At 47.9% G+C, this 13,955-nt stretch overlaps 2 long non-coding RNA genes across 2 annotated transcripts; both read left to right on the forward strand.

Moving 5' to 3' along the window:
- The first annotated feature begins 242 nt into the window (after window positions 1–242).
- On the forward strand, window positions 243–7,282 carry LOC122241107. The gene is made up of 3 exons (XR_006221075.1): window positions 243–321; window positions 5,482–5,603; window positions 7,210–7,282. It is a non-coding gene; the product is annotated as an uncharacterized LOC122241107 (long non-coding RNA).
- Window positions 7,283–8,109: 827 nt separating this feature from the next.
- On the forward strand, window positions 8,110–10,221 carry LOC102972775. The gene is made up of 3 exons (XR_006221076.1): window positions 8,110–8,186; window positions 9,342–9,465; window positions 9,984–10,221. It is a non-coding gene; the product is annotated as an uncharacterized LOC102972775 (long non-coding RNA).
- The last annotated feature ends 3,734 nt before the right edge of the window (window positions 10,222–13,955 follow it).

Consider the following 13,955-nt stretch of genomic DNA (forward strand, 5'->3'; position numbering starts at 1 on the left):
ATGGTGTTAAGAAAAGACCGAGAAACACTTGTGTAGATCACGCTTTCCCCAACTCTATATTAAACCGCCAGCTCGGAGAGTGATGAAACATGTTAGCATATTTTAGACCCTGGAGATTCCTGCAGGAAAGAGATTTGTTGGCTTTGCTGACCAAGTGCATGAATTGTCTCCCTCCTTTTCCTGAATGCTTACGCTACTATCTCACGGAACCAGTATTTCACAGAACGTAGGCCTGGAAGGAATTGGAACAGTCCTCTAGAATTTCCTCAGGGGTGTTAGTGACAGGGTAAGAGGGCGTCTGCCTCAGCAAGAACAGAGCTGGTAAGTCAGATCATTGGTTTCCAAGTAAGATTTTGCTTGAAAAAGTCCTCTTGCTGAAAATGCTTAAAAACTACAAGTCTAGTCCAAATCTCTCATGGGAAACGGAGGCCCAAAGAAGGGAAGTGACTAGGGCAGGTCACCTGGGGGGGTCCTGTTAGAGTTGGGACCCCCTTTTACTGAGTTCTTTTTTTTTTTTTTTAATGTTTTATTTATTTTTGAGGGAGGGAGAGAGAGAGACGGAGCAGGAGCAGGGGAGGGGCAGAGAGAGACACACACATAGAATTTGAAGCAGGCTCCAGGCTCCGAGCTGTCAGTACAGAGCCCAACATGGGGCTTGAACCCACAAACCGCGAGATCATGACCAGAGGCAAAGTTGGACCCTTAACCGACTGAGCCGCCCAGGAGCCCCTGCTGAGTTCTTAACTGTAAACCTTCTGACTCTAACTCCAGGGTGAGGTAAACACTCTGGTGCAGGGGGACTGGAGGTCTGGGGTCTGGGGGCAGTGGGGGGGGGGCATCAGAGGGCCTGGCCTTGTCCCTCTTCCCTTGCTCCGTTGTTGACCTTTTGAGAATGGTTTGACTTCTCCATGTTTGAGCTTTCTCATCTGTAAGATGGTGAGTAAAGATACTACCTTAAAAATGAGATAATTTGTGGCACTTTGAAAAGACAGGTATTGTATAATAAATATAAGGAAATTATTTATTTTTTCTAAGCCTCGGAAAGGAAATTCTATAGTACTAACCAGGAAGTTTGTAGCCTCATTGTACTGTAACTTAATGAAAACTTTGTTGTCCAGTTGTAAGAAAAGTTGCTCATTACTATGTTAAAAAAAATAAGGATGTTTAGAAACTCCTCTTTTGTCCAAATAAAACTCAATTATTGTTTTCCCAGAGGTGACTTTGCCTAGATTGTATTCAAACTAGCGAAGAATGTCTACTCCTTGTTCACGGGGGTTTAAAGTGAAGTTGGTTTACATCCAATAGCGTCTTTAAACAGTACTGTTCATTCAGCTTTTGTCGGACAGATATATGTTTGAATTGTGTGTGATTGCTTGTACTTCTGATCGTCTCTCTGTCCCCTGCCACCCTGCTCCTTGTCCCTGGAAGCTATTTTCAAGGGACTCCATCAATGGTTTTCCTGCCTTTGGCACCTGGTTGAGGTTGGCCTAATGGAAGCCTGGCAGGAGCTCAGAGGGCAGAGGAGAGTGGGTCTGGGGTATTTGTTCCTTGGCTGCTTCCTTGTATTGAGGGCCGCAGCTCCCTGCTGTGTAGGGTCCATTACCCGCTCCCTCCTCTGGGTCTGGCCTGGGGTAAATGTCCCGTAAACTGATCCTCTATTCCACTCTGATTATACTTCTGAAATTCCTTTATTCACCATCTCCAACTGACCCAATTTGAGTGAGACGTCTATTTTCTGCTGAGACTTTGACTTTCACGTTGTTTCATATACACGTTCTCGTGTTTCACATTTTCTTGCCTTTTTCTGTTCAGTGTCACAAAATGTGCGAAAGTATAGAAGACCCAAATTTTTCTTTCTTGTGTATCCTTTGTGTTGAGAGGCAGCGGTAAGCAGGACATCACCCTGGGGTGCTTTCAAAATCACTGATGCCTGAACCTCCCCCAGAGATTCTGATCACTGGGTCTGGATGGGGACCCAGTGTCCCGTTACCAGGATCTCTATCTCTGTGTGGGACCCACGGACGTAGGGAAGGAAGTCTGGCTCTGTAATTTGTTTCTGCCAGGTCTGCTCGCTGGGTCTTAGTGCCGTGTGTGTGTGTGTGTGTGTGTGTGTGTGTTGGCACCTCCACTCTCTGACCCTGGATCTTATATTGCTTTTTCTAATGCTGATCGCAGCAGCTGATGGCAGGGGGAGACCTTTGGTTCAGACCACACACACCGCTGCCCTCTTGTGGACGTGGGCACAGCTGTGTCGGCGGGCCGAAGTGGCCGCCTGTAGCATTTTCTTCTTGCCACCCACCGTCAGGATGGAATAGGGTTTCAAGATGCAGTTCAGTCAAGAGTAGGAGGAGGCTGCCCATAACCACCCCCAGAAGATACTATGTCCTGTTCTCTAACAGCCTTTGGTAAAGAGCTCCTCTTAATTCCTGTGTGTTCTTCTTTTAACAGTTTCTTAATTTGTTTAGGATTAGCTCTCCCTGAGGAGGGGTGGGGTGGATTAATTGCGGTGCAGAAAGGTAGCGCGTTTAGGAAACAATTGAAAAGGGCCACAAATGAGCCTCTGGGAGGCAGAGTCTGCAGATCAGAGTGAACGAGTCCCGGGACAAGGGAGTTTGCTGTGACTGGCCAAGCTGCTGGAATGCCGTACCCACTCTCCTCCCTGGAGCCTCTTGCTGTGCCTTGTCTAACTATCACCTGGAAATTCCCTCCTCTGGCTTCAGCCTCCTCTTGCCCGGGTCTCCTGAACTTGTCAATTCCTGCCTCTAAGCATGCTCCTGGCCTGTTTTCTGCCACACACCTGTCCCTCTGTCCCCTTCCATCCAGTAGACGTCCACTGGCCCCTTCATAAGAGAGTTGGTAGCAATCCGTTAACTGTTTTCCATCAAACAATTCATGTGATATATTGTGCGTTAATTACTAGAGTGTTTTAGATCATATTATCATTGTTAGCGGTGATGTAAGAGGAAATATGCGTTAGTGATTAGTCTATTTTGTATCAAATAATTTTTATTAATTTCTTGAGGGCAGATCTAAGAAAAAAAAGGATAACTGTGCTCTTAAGAAGTAGATGTAATTTTGACCATTTAAACTTACATTAAACAGGGGCTCCTGGGTGGCTCAGTTGGTCAAGCGGCCGACTTTGGCTCAGTCTGTCATCTCAAAGCTCGTGAGTTCGAGCCCCGCATCAGGCTCTGTGCTGACAGCCCGGAGCCTGGAGCCTGCTTCAAATTCTGTGTCTCCCTTGCTCTCTGCCCCTCCCCTGCTTATGCTCTGTTTCTCTCTCTCGCTCTCAAAAATAAATAAACATGGAAATATTTATAAATTTACGTGAAACAAATTTTTGTGCCATATTTGGAGAACTCTTATCATGATTTTGGGTTATCCTTGCTGTCTGCCGTCACTCGTGTGCTACCATTATCTGGGTTAATGTGACTCCGCTTGGGGCGCCTGGGTGGCTCAGTCTGTTGAGCGTCCGACTTCAGCTCAGGTCACGATCTCACGGTCTGTGAGTCCATGAGTTCGAGCCCCGCGTCGGGCTCTGGGCTGATGGCTCGGAGCCTGGAGCCTGCTTCCAATTCTGTCTCTCCCTCTCTCTCTGCCCCTCCCCTGTTCATGCTCTGTCTCTCTCTGTCGCAAAAATAAATAAACGTTAAAAAAAAAAAAATAATGTGACCCCGCTCACTTGTTCAGTAGTGTTTTTTGAGCACTGACCCTGTGCCAGGCACTGTTGTAGGTTCCAGGGAGGGAGAAGGAACAAAACCATCTCTTTTCTCAGATTCTGATGGGAAGTTAATGTATATATATTTGCTTCAACAGTTCCTTCTCAAGTTTTGGAACTAGGACCAATCCCTCAAGCTCCTTTTTTTGGGGGGGGGGTGGGTGTCAATTCTTGGGAACACTTTGCTCTTCATTGGCAACTTCTGGTGATGGAATTCGATGAACTGTTCACAATCTAGCAATTTTTCTAGTAGCTGAGATCGCAGTAGGAAGAGGAAAAAGGGTTGGACGAGTTTTCATGGGGCCACTGGCTTTTGCACAAAGCTGTGGGTGTGAGTCGGGCTGCATCGAGCATGGCGGTCCCCACCTTGGGCCCTGCAGACACAGATCTGGCTCCAAATTCTGGTTTTGCCACATATGTATCTATAACTGCATGACTTTGGGCCGTTCACAACCTTTCTGAGGCTCATTCTCTGCCGGCTCCCAACCCTACCTCCCACAGAGGAGAAAAGTGATAATAATCTACCGAAGTGGCTCTTGGAGTGATCATTAGGTGAGATTATATATATATATATATATATATATATATATATGTGTGTGTGTGTGTGTGTATATTTATGTAGTGCTTAGGGTAGTGAGTGTCTGGAACAAAGCTCAATATGATAGCTGCCACTACTAAGTATAATTTAGTGTTTCTTCCTCCCTACCACATTTACTGAGGTATGATTAACCAATAAAAACTGGATATATTGAAGATGTACAACATGATGTTTTGGTATGCGTATACATGGTTCAATGATTGCTACAATTAAGCTAATTAACACATCCACTATCTCACGTAATTGCTAGTGTGTGTGTGTGTGTGTGTGATAAGAACACTTGAGATCTACTCTCTTGGCAGATTTCAAAAAAATTTTTTTTAATGTTTATTTTTGAAGGAGAGAGAGAGAGAGAGAGAGAGAGAGACAGAGTGTGAGCGGGGGAGGGTGAGAGAGAGACAGAATCCAAAGCAGGCTCCAGGCCCCGAGCTGTCAGCACAGAGCCCGACGTAGAGCTCAAACGGGAATGGTGAGATCCTGACATTATGGGGACTTCTAGATTAATTGCACTGTAGTCAGAGAACATATTCCACATAGTCTGGCAAGTGCTGAGACGAGGGAAATACAGGTTGATACTGGTGCGTAGAGCAGGGACACCTGACAGTCTAGGCAGGCTACCTGGAGGAGGGGTGACTATTAAGCATAACACTGAAGGATGAGTAGGGCACTGGTAGAAAAGGCGTATATGTATGCTTATGTGTGTGCTGGGAATATAGCAGCAGAGGGACCTCAGTCTTATGGGGGAGACCCTTACTTGGACAGGACAGGTTCAATGTAATGTAGTAAATGTCATGACCGAGGGAAGCCTTGAAACTTTGGGATTGTGGCAAAGTATAGCGGTTCTGTTTCATGAGGTTATGGATAGGTAAAGCTAAAAGGTATGGTCAAGTTTGTTGGGGCCAGCCCTGGGTTCGGATACTCTTTTGCCTCTGAATAATTTTACCACCGTCTAGATATTAAAATTCTTAAAGCCTCAGTTTCCTCATCGATGCACTGGGGGGGTACAAATATCCCCACCTGGCGGGATCAACACGATGCTATCTGAGATTCCTCAGATACAATCAAGCAATTAGCAAAAGGCTGGTGTCAGGGCTCTGTGAGCGGGAGTGGCTTTAATCCCTGGGTGTGAGTTCTTATGATGTCACTCTGGGTGTCTGGCCCTCAGAGGAACTCTGAGGTCCCTCTGTCACTGCAGAATACCCAGGAGGCAGCGGTGGAGAGGACAAGAACAGCCAGGAGCCCCGACCAGCACGGAATGCTGTGGCCAAGGCAGAGCCGGACAAGCTGGTGAGTGCTGAAAAGCCGCATGTGCAGAGCGCCTGGCCTGGAAGACTGGCCTAGAAGCTTGTCCAGATTCGGCAGGAAAGAGCATTCAGATCAGTGCTGTCTGCCCTGAGTGACAGGGGAGGGTGGCATGTGGGTCATGTATTTTCTACCCCTGGAACTTGGCAGGAACACCTAATCCTTGTTGCATGCTTATTTTTTTTTACCACACACCATGCTAAATTCTTTACGCGGCTTGTATCGTTTAACGCTCTTAACCCTATAAGGCCGGGACTCTTACTAGTCTTACTTTACAGATGCGGAATCTGGCACAGAGAGGGTAAGTAACTTGCCTTCTGTGTCACAGTCATTGGTTGTGGCTCGTCTCCGCCACGTTTCACAGTCTATTGAGACTGGAAGCTCTTTGAAAGGAGGGGCACGATTGTATCTATTTTGGACCCTCCGTGGCCTCGTAGGTGTATGGATGGTATTCATTGCTACACTGAACTCAGTGGTTCTCGTTGGACACACGGTCGCTTGGGATGTTTCAAAAGCTTCTCGCATCTGGGCCCAACCTCACATTACTTGCATCTGGGTCTCTGAGGTTAGGGCCTGGGCATCTGTGCCTAGGGAGTCTCAACAAAGCTGAGAAACGGGCTAAATAAAATTCTTTGTCAAACTGCAAGCCTTTCTTCCCGCCTCTTGGCACTGGGGGGTGCTGTGGGATAGTCTAAAAAAAAAAAAATAGTATTTCCTTTAACCCAAGGAACACATTTCTTTTTGTTTGCAAATTTGTTTTGTGTATCTCCTCTCAGGGGCTTGGTAGAAAGCTTGTCAAGACAGGTAATGGCCTGAACTAGCCTCTTTGTGGCTCTTTTGAAGGTAGACCACTGAAATTTAAGCAAGGCAGACCTAGAAAATTTCTGCAGTCTGCAGTTCATTTTGTTTTCAGCCTTGCTTCAGGAGCAGTTGGTCTGTGCTCAGGACGAAGAGGTTTGCAAGGAATCACTTGAGGTGCGGCAGGCTGAACAGCCACCCGGAAGGTGTCCCTGTCTAATCCCTAGGACCTGAGACTGTATGACCTTACATTGCGAAGGGAGATTTGCAGGTGTGATTAAGTTAACCATCTTGAGATGGGGAGGCTATCCTGGTGGGATAACCAGTGTTCTCACAAGCCACAAGCCTTAAAAGCCAGAAGAGGGAGCAGAGGGTTGGATCAGAGAGGGAGATAGAGGAAGGAGGCAGAGTCAGGGGGCACTCTAAGACCCTAGGCTGCTGAGGAGGAGGGGCCACAAGCCCCGGCTGAGGGCAGCCTGTAGAAACTGGAAAAGAGTTTTCCTCTAGAGCTTTGCAAAGGAACTCAGCCCTGCCGACACCTTGACTTTAGCCTGCTGAAGCCCATTTGGGACTTCTGACCCCCAGATCTGTAAGACCCTAAATTGGTGGTGTTAACCACTAATAAGTTTGTAATAATTTGCTCCAGCAACAATCTGAAACTAATACATACAGAATGCCTGAAATGCCTCCCCTGGGAAGCATCATTGCTCGTCTGCCTAATGGCCATTTCTAACAACCCTCCTTCCTTGCCTTCTTCCCAAGTACTAATACTCCCAACCTCTTTTGCACTCAGGGATGATCAGGAGACCCACGGAGTTATAAGGAAAAGCCAGCTGGGGAAAGAGTCTCTTTCGGATAAAAGGAGGTAAGTATTCCACAAGAGCTCTCTTTTACTGCCTTGGCCACCCCCTTGACGTTTGACTTTGGAAACACACTGTGAGAATGTGAGGTCTAGGGATACAGCAGCCATTTTGGGACCATGAGGTGAAAAGTCCATGCAGGATACCCTGACCCGTCCTTAGGATTTGAGACCACTGTTAGCTCAGTCCTGCAGTTACACTTCACCTTCCCGAATAGGCCTTCAATTACTATTTCAGGAGCCACCATTTCTTACAGAAAATCATAGAAAACCAATAAATACTTAATTGAATGCCCCAGGCTCTGGGCTGGGACAAAGGCACAGAGGAAACAGGCCTGTTCTGGAGGAGTTTGCAGTCTCTGTTAATCAGATTTCCTTTGGTTGCAAGTGCCAGAAACCCAGCTTTGCAGTGGTGAGGGCAGGGAAATGAGGCAGGACATAAACCTGAGGACCCAGTCTGGTGCTTAAGAAGTATCAGTGTTCTTCTCATAGTGAGGACTTCAGTTTAGAAAGCTCTTTCACACGCTTCTCATCTCTATTTCCACCTGCACAAAGATCTTGAAGATAAGAAGAATAGAATTGCGCAGGGCACCTGGATAGCTCAGTCGGTTAAGCGTCCGACTTGGGCTCAGGTCATGATCTCACGGTTCATGGGTTCGAGCCCCGTGTTGGGCTCCATGCTGACAGCTCAGAGCCTGGAGCCAGCTTCAGATTCTATGTCTCCCCCCTCTCTCTGCCCCTCCCCTGCTTGTGCTCTCTCCTTCAAAAAAAAAAAATAAATAAATAAACATTAAAAAAATGAAGAAGAATAAAATTGTTGTTCTCAATTTGCAGGGGAGGCAGCAGAGACCCAGAATTTGAGATCCTTCCTCAGTGGCACTGAAAGAGGCAGGGTGCTGCCATGGCCCCAGGTTTCCTGATTTCTGTTTTTTTTTTTTTTTTTAACCCCTCATAGATCACACAATGTCAAGACTGGTAAAAATCCTTAGAAATTATCTAGCTCAGGGATGGCAAGTAGGTTTTACTTATTTTATGTGCCAGTTCTGGCCTCTGGTGACAATGGCCTGAAGCACTGGATTGTGTCCTACTTCCTGGGAAAGGGTGCCGAGATTGATTAGTAATGTCTGCATGGGCTTTGGTGACTGAGCTCATGGGGCACAGACACATACATGCTTTAATTCACCTAATCTAACCTTTCATTTAAACAACAAAGAAATGAACCTCAGAGAAGGGAACTGACTTACTCAAGGTTATACAGTGAACTAGGGGCAGAACTGGGACCAGTGGGTTTTCTCATTGATAGTCCAGCTGCCAAGACTGCCAATCAGACTTAAGTATTTTCTTCCCACTTCAGGATTTCCACTGTTTATCTCACTGAGGTAACCTAGACCATTAGAGGCCGTAGGTTCTAACCCCAGCTGTGGTGCTGTGTAGCATTAAACAAGTTGACTAATCTTTTTGTGCTTACAGATAAATCTGCTTCCCCTAGATAGCTTCCTTTATCTCAAAGAAAATGCACACTTTGTGCGTTATCAACTAGACTAAGAAATGTCAGCCAAGAAGGTCAAAATGAAAGAAACATGGTGGCTTAGCATAGCCTTGACAGGCAGCCGGAGTTGGTAAATTGGGCTCTCCTTGTCTGTTCCGGGGCCGTAAACTTCAGGGGAAGGACAAAGGGCTAGATTTGCCCTTTGCAAAAAAATAAAACAAAAGAAGCAATCCTTTTATTTCTCGGGTTACAGAACTCTGGCTTGATTCCATTACATGTGACTGGGCATTCCAAAGAATCCCGTTTTCCCATGGGCTTTTGGCCCTTTGCAGGTGGGATGGGTTGCTCTCTGGTTTTCAAGTAATTTTATAAGCCCTGGGCCCATGGGGTTTGGAGGGAGAGCAGTGACCCAGGCTGACGTGGGGATCTCTGGCTGGCTATTCCAATCAACTGTAGAGTCCTTAGCACGGGGATGTATGAGTGGCTTGTAAACTGTGAAGCACCTTCAGATGAGAACTAGAACTCCTGTGGTCTGAGCAACAACATAAACTGAACATAATTTTTTTTCACTTTTCAGAGATGGGCATGGGGAAAGAGCAAGGAGTCCATGGAAATTCTGCTTGTTAGTGATGGTGAACTGGAGTGGCCTGGATATTTGAATCGGCACCCTGGGTTTTTCAGCAGATACCAGGGTTTTTCAGGTATTTCAGAACTACACAGTCCTTCCATGTTATCATCCTGTTGACTTTCCACAGTGAGTGGAAGGGGTCATTCTCCCTATTTTAGAGAAGAGGAATGGAAGTCCAGGGAGGCTGAGTGACTGGGGAGCAGGTCAGGTGGCGAATCATCGGAGAGGCTGTGATGTGAACTTGGCTTTTTGGGTGCTGAACCCAGCAGTATTTCTTATCTCATGGTGGTGACCTTTGCAGGGTGACTGGTTTATCCAGCGTTCTGGTGGATTGGAGGTCAAGGCCAGGGGAGAGGCCTGTGTGGTTAGAGCAGCTGGAGATGTTGAACTTGGGGTGGGTTTGTATCGGTGGAGGGCGGGCGGCCAGGATTCTGGGAGCAAAGGACATGGCATAGCCAGGAGACTGGTTTGCTATCAGCTGCTATTTACTGAGTTGTTTTTTTGGCGGGGGCGGGGGGCAGTGAGGGTGGGGGGGGGAAGGGGGTTGGTCAGCCAATGTGTTAATTTGTGGGCAAACGCCATTATTTTTAGGGTGTGAAACCTGAGTCAGGGAGGCTGAATACCTTGGCCAAAGTCACACAACAGAGCAAGGGATGGAGTCCGGATTGTGAGCCTGTAAGGTACAGTGTTGGGAAATAAATTTGTAAAAATCGGCCAGGGCCAGTTGGGGAGGCTCTGAGAGGCCAGATTAAGGAACTTGGGGCATTGTTGTCTTTTGGGCAGCAGGGAGCCACTAGATGGGAAACACAGGCAGAGTCTGCTCCTCCTTCCCCCCTCCAATGAAGTTTTACTTGCTTTTTTATTAAAAAATTTTTTTTTAAATCTTCATTTATCCCTGAGAGAGAGACAGAACATGAGCTGGGGAGGAACAGAGAGAAAGGGAGACACAGAATCCGACGCAGGCTCCAGGCTCCGAGCTGTCAGCACAGAGCCCGACGCGAGGCTCGAACCCACAAACCATGGGATCGTGACCTGAGCCGAAGTCGGCCGCCCAACCGACTGAGCCACCCAGGGGCCCCTAAAATGGATATTTTACTCGTAAGTCAAGTGGGCACACACATGGTAATTGCTTCCGCCCCATTTCCACGGGCTCTCGTGCTGCTTCACCCCCTCTGAGAGGGATATCGTTGTTCCCGCTGCACTCTTCCAATTTCTTTTAAAAATAAAATAAAAATTATTTAAAAGCCTCTTTTGGCCTCATAAATTCTGGAGCCATTTTTGCCGAGAGTTTGGCAAGGGTCCTGTGAGGGTGCAGAGGGACGGCCTTGGGCTCGGCCGACTCTTGAATCTCTCTGGCCAGCAGCCCGTGTAAGGCTGTTCCCCGGGGACTGCGCACTTTGGCGTCCCCAACTTACTTCACAGGCCCCTAAATAAACCTTGTGGGTTTCGATGCTCCCACAGGGCCTCTCTGGAGAGAAGAGTGTTCCTAAAACAAAACCTCGGATGACATTCACGGATGTCCAGCTCATCAGGCATGCTGCCGAGGGACTGACTTCCCAACGTCCTCCCAGGTGGTCATCACTGACGCTGCAGGGTCGGCCGGACTCCTCGCTGGCCTCACGCGTCAGAGCAGAGGTGGCCGTGAGGGATCTGGGAGCTTGCCTGGACCTGTGGTCGAGGAGTGATGTGTGCGCGGTCATGGGTGTGACAGAACTGGCCGAGACGTGTCCTTCACTGGAGATGTGTCTTCATATCTGTGCCCTCCTGCCCCCATCACATGTGATGGAGCGTATCTGTAGATTGCTTTATACTTGAGAAGGATGCAACGCATTCACGAGCTCACTGGATTTTCACACGGCAACTCCAGGAAACCCAAGCTCTTATCTGAAATGTATACGTCAGAGCACTGAGCCCTGGTGGGTATCTCTTGGACAAATCCCAGTGTACTATCCTTCTTCCCTGCAAACGTGGGATCGGGTAAAACTGGATTTTAAAGACTGTTGAGTCAGGCACGACAGGGAGCGATCTTTAGGAACACCCCAGGGTGTGATGCTTAGCCGAGGGGCTGTATGCTGGATCAAATGCCATTTGTCCTTCCAGCCCCATTCTCTTCTCTTCTTTGCCCTGTGCCCTGGGAAGTTGATCCTGAAAGACTGCTTCTATGGGTTCCATTGCCCTGTGGCTTCTTCTGGTTGGAATCAGACAATGGCCAGCACCGGTAGGAGATTGGGGTGGCAGGAGGGGGGCATCGCAGGGTATTCTCCCAGCCAGGAGACCATGGCTAAGTTCAGGGAGCCTTGCTCCTGTGGACCCCAGGGCGTTGCAATACTCCTTGTTGGTTTCCTTACACTCGGCTCGCATCTTTAAGAAGAGCCCCTTTTTGCACTCCCCGCCCCCGTTGCAGATATCATGTACTACCTGAATCTGCTGGGAGCTCATACGATTCACTATGCAGGCAGGGAGCGGACTTGAAAAGGTGGTTTGTCACACGCATTGAAGAGAGTATTGAGTGTAGGCATCTGCTCTTGATCGGCAGGCTGAGTAAGGATCGGCTGTGTCTCTCCCGGCACTAATTGGTGGACTTGAATCATCTCTCCTGACAGATAGCTTCTTTTCCTCCAGTTCCTGCCCCGTCAGGAATTTTCCACATGGTAGGATTTCCAGATAATGAAATGTCCACTTGAGAGGCTCTGACTCTGAAAGAGTGGCCCAGGGGCCAGTGGAGTTTCTCCTGGTGCCGGCGGGGGCCGTTTTGTGCCTTGTGTCCAGTGGGGTGCCAGTGCCAGTGATGGTTTCCGGGGTCCAGAAGGGTCCACATGGTCCCTGCCACAACAAAACTCCTGGTTGGCGAGAAGGCTGAACTTAGAGCCCATTCAATTCTGTACAAGTGCTACTGTTCGTCGATAGCTTTGTAAAGTACGTGTGAGGATTATCATAGCAAACCCTGACCAAAGCAGAGAAAGGAGAAAAATCCACGAAGCGTTCTGGGTCTGATGCAGCTGTGCTCTGATTTCCAGGTCAGGAGTGGCACTATCTGTTTCTTGAAGGGAGTGGACGGTTAATCCTGCAGCTCTGTGCTCTGACCAGAATCTGTCATTTGTATCGGGCCGATGGCTAAACAAGGCCCCTGTGGGTTGATTTCTCCTAGGTCCACATCCCTCTGTGCTGTGTCCTCACTGCTCCTCCCACCCACTGATGGGGGGTTCATTTCTCCACCCTCTGGAATCTAGGTTGGACCTGTGAGTTGCTTTGGCTGGTAGAATGCGGCAGAACTGACATTCTGAAATTTAAGAAGCTTTTTAAGAGAGCTTTTGCTTTCAACTTGGAGAGAAACATACTTGCCGTGTAAACAGCCCAGAGTAGCCGTAGAGAGAGAGGTCACAAGGAAGAAAAAAAGAGATTTCGGGGAGCAGAGAGGAGTGGTCCCTAACGAGCCCTGCCAGAATTTCTGATCTTTAGTATCAGGAGCGAGTGGAATGATTGTCTTTTTCTGCCACTAAGATTTGGGGCGATTTATTAGGCAGCAATAAAAAAATGGATACATCATCGGGGCGCCTGGGTGGCTCAGTCGGTTAAGCGTCCGACTTCAGCCAGGTCATGATCTCGCGGTCCGCGAGTTCGAGCCCCGCGTCGGGCTCTGGGCTGATGGCTCAGAGCCTGGTGCCTGCTTCCGATTCTGTGTCTCCCTCTCTCTCTGCCCCTCCCCCGTTCATGCTCTGTCTCTCTCTGTCTCAAAAATAAATAAACGTTAAAAAAAAAATAAAAAAAAATGGATACATTATCATGTTCACTTTCAAGTGACACCCAGGGTGATGGGGTTGGAACCCTCGAATTTACAAATATGAAACAAATGTTTTTTTTAGTAAATACTTTGTGCGTTGTCATATATTGGAGAGAGTCCAGTCTTGGATCTGGGTTTGGATCCTGGCCCCCGTGAGTGATCTTTCTGACCGTGAGTTTCCACATTGGTGAAACGAAGGAAGAGTATCATGAGTATTATAGGAGATAACAAAAGTAAAGCATATGGGACATAAGGAGCACCCGATAAATGATGGCTATTAGTTTACTTTTGTTACTGCAAAGAAGGTGGCTTGCTTGCTTCCAATAGGATTACCATTTAGTGACTTTGGGGAATGAAGATGATAAATTCTAGACTAACCGCCCAACAGTACAGGCAAAGGAGAGAGGGATTCCTTCCGGGGAGTGGCTCCTTAGAGGAGGTGGCATTTAAACCAGGACATGCAGGCGTGCCTGGGTGGCTCAGTCGGTTAAGCGTCCGACTTGGGCTCAGGTCATGATCTCACGGTTTGTGGGTTCAAGCCCACATTGGGTTCTGTGCTGACAGCTCAGGGCCTGGAACCTGCTTTGGATTCTGTGTCTCCCTCTCTCTCCACCCCTTCCCCTGCTCATGTTCTGTCTCTCTCTCTCTCTCACAAATAAATAAACATTAAAAAAATTTAATAAAAAACCAAACAAACCAGGACATGCAAAAGACTTAAGATCTTAGCAAGCCAGTGTCCTAGATGACAGGCAGTCTCCTTAATGACAGCAATTCTTGTCCCC

Source organism: Panthera tigris, chromosome C1 (genome assembly GCF_018350195.1).
Source record: "Panthera tigris isolate Pti1 chromosome C1, P.tigris_Pti1_mat1.1, whole genome shotgun sequence".
In the NCBI taxonomy this organism is placed as follows: Eukaryota; Metazoa; Chordata; class Mammalia; order Carnivora; family Felidae; genus Panthera; species Panthera tigris.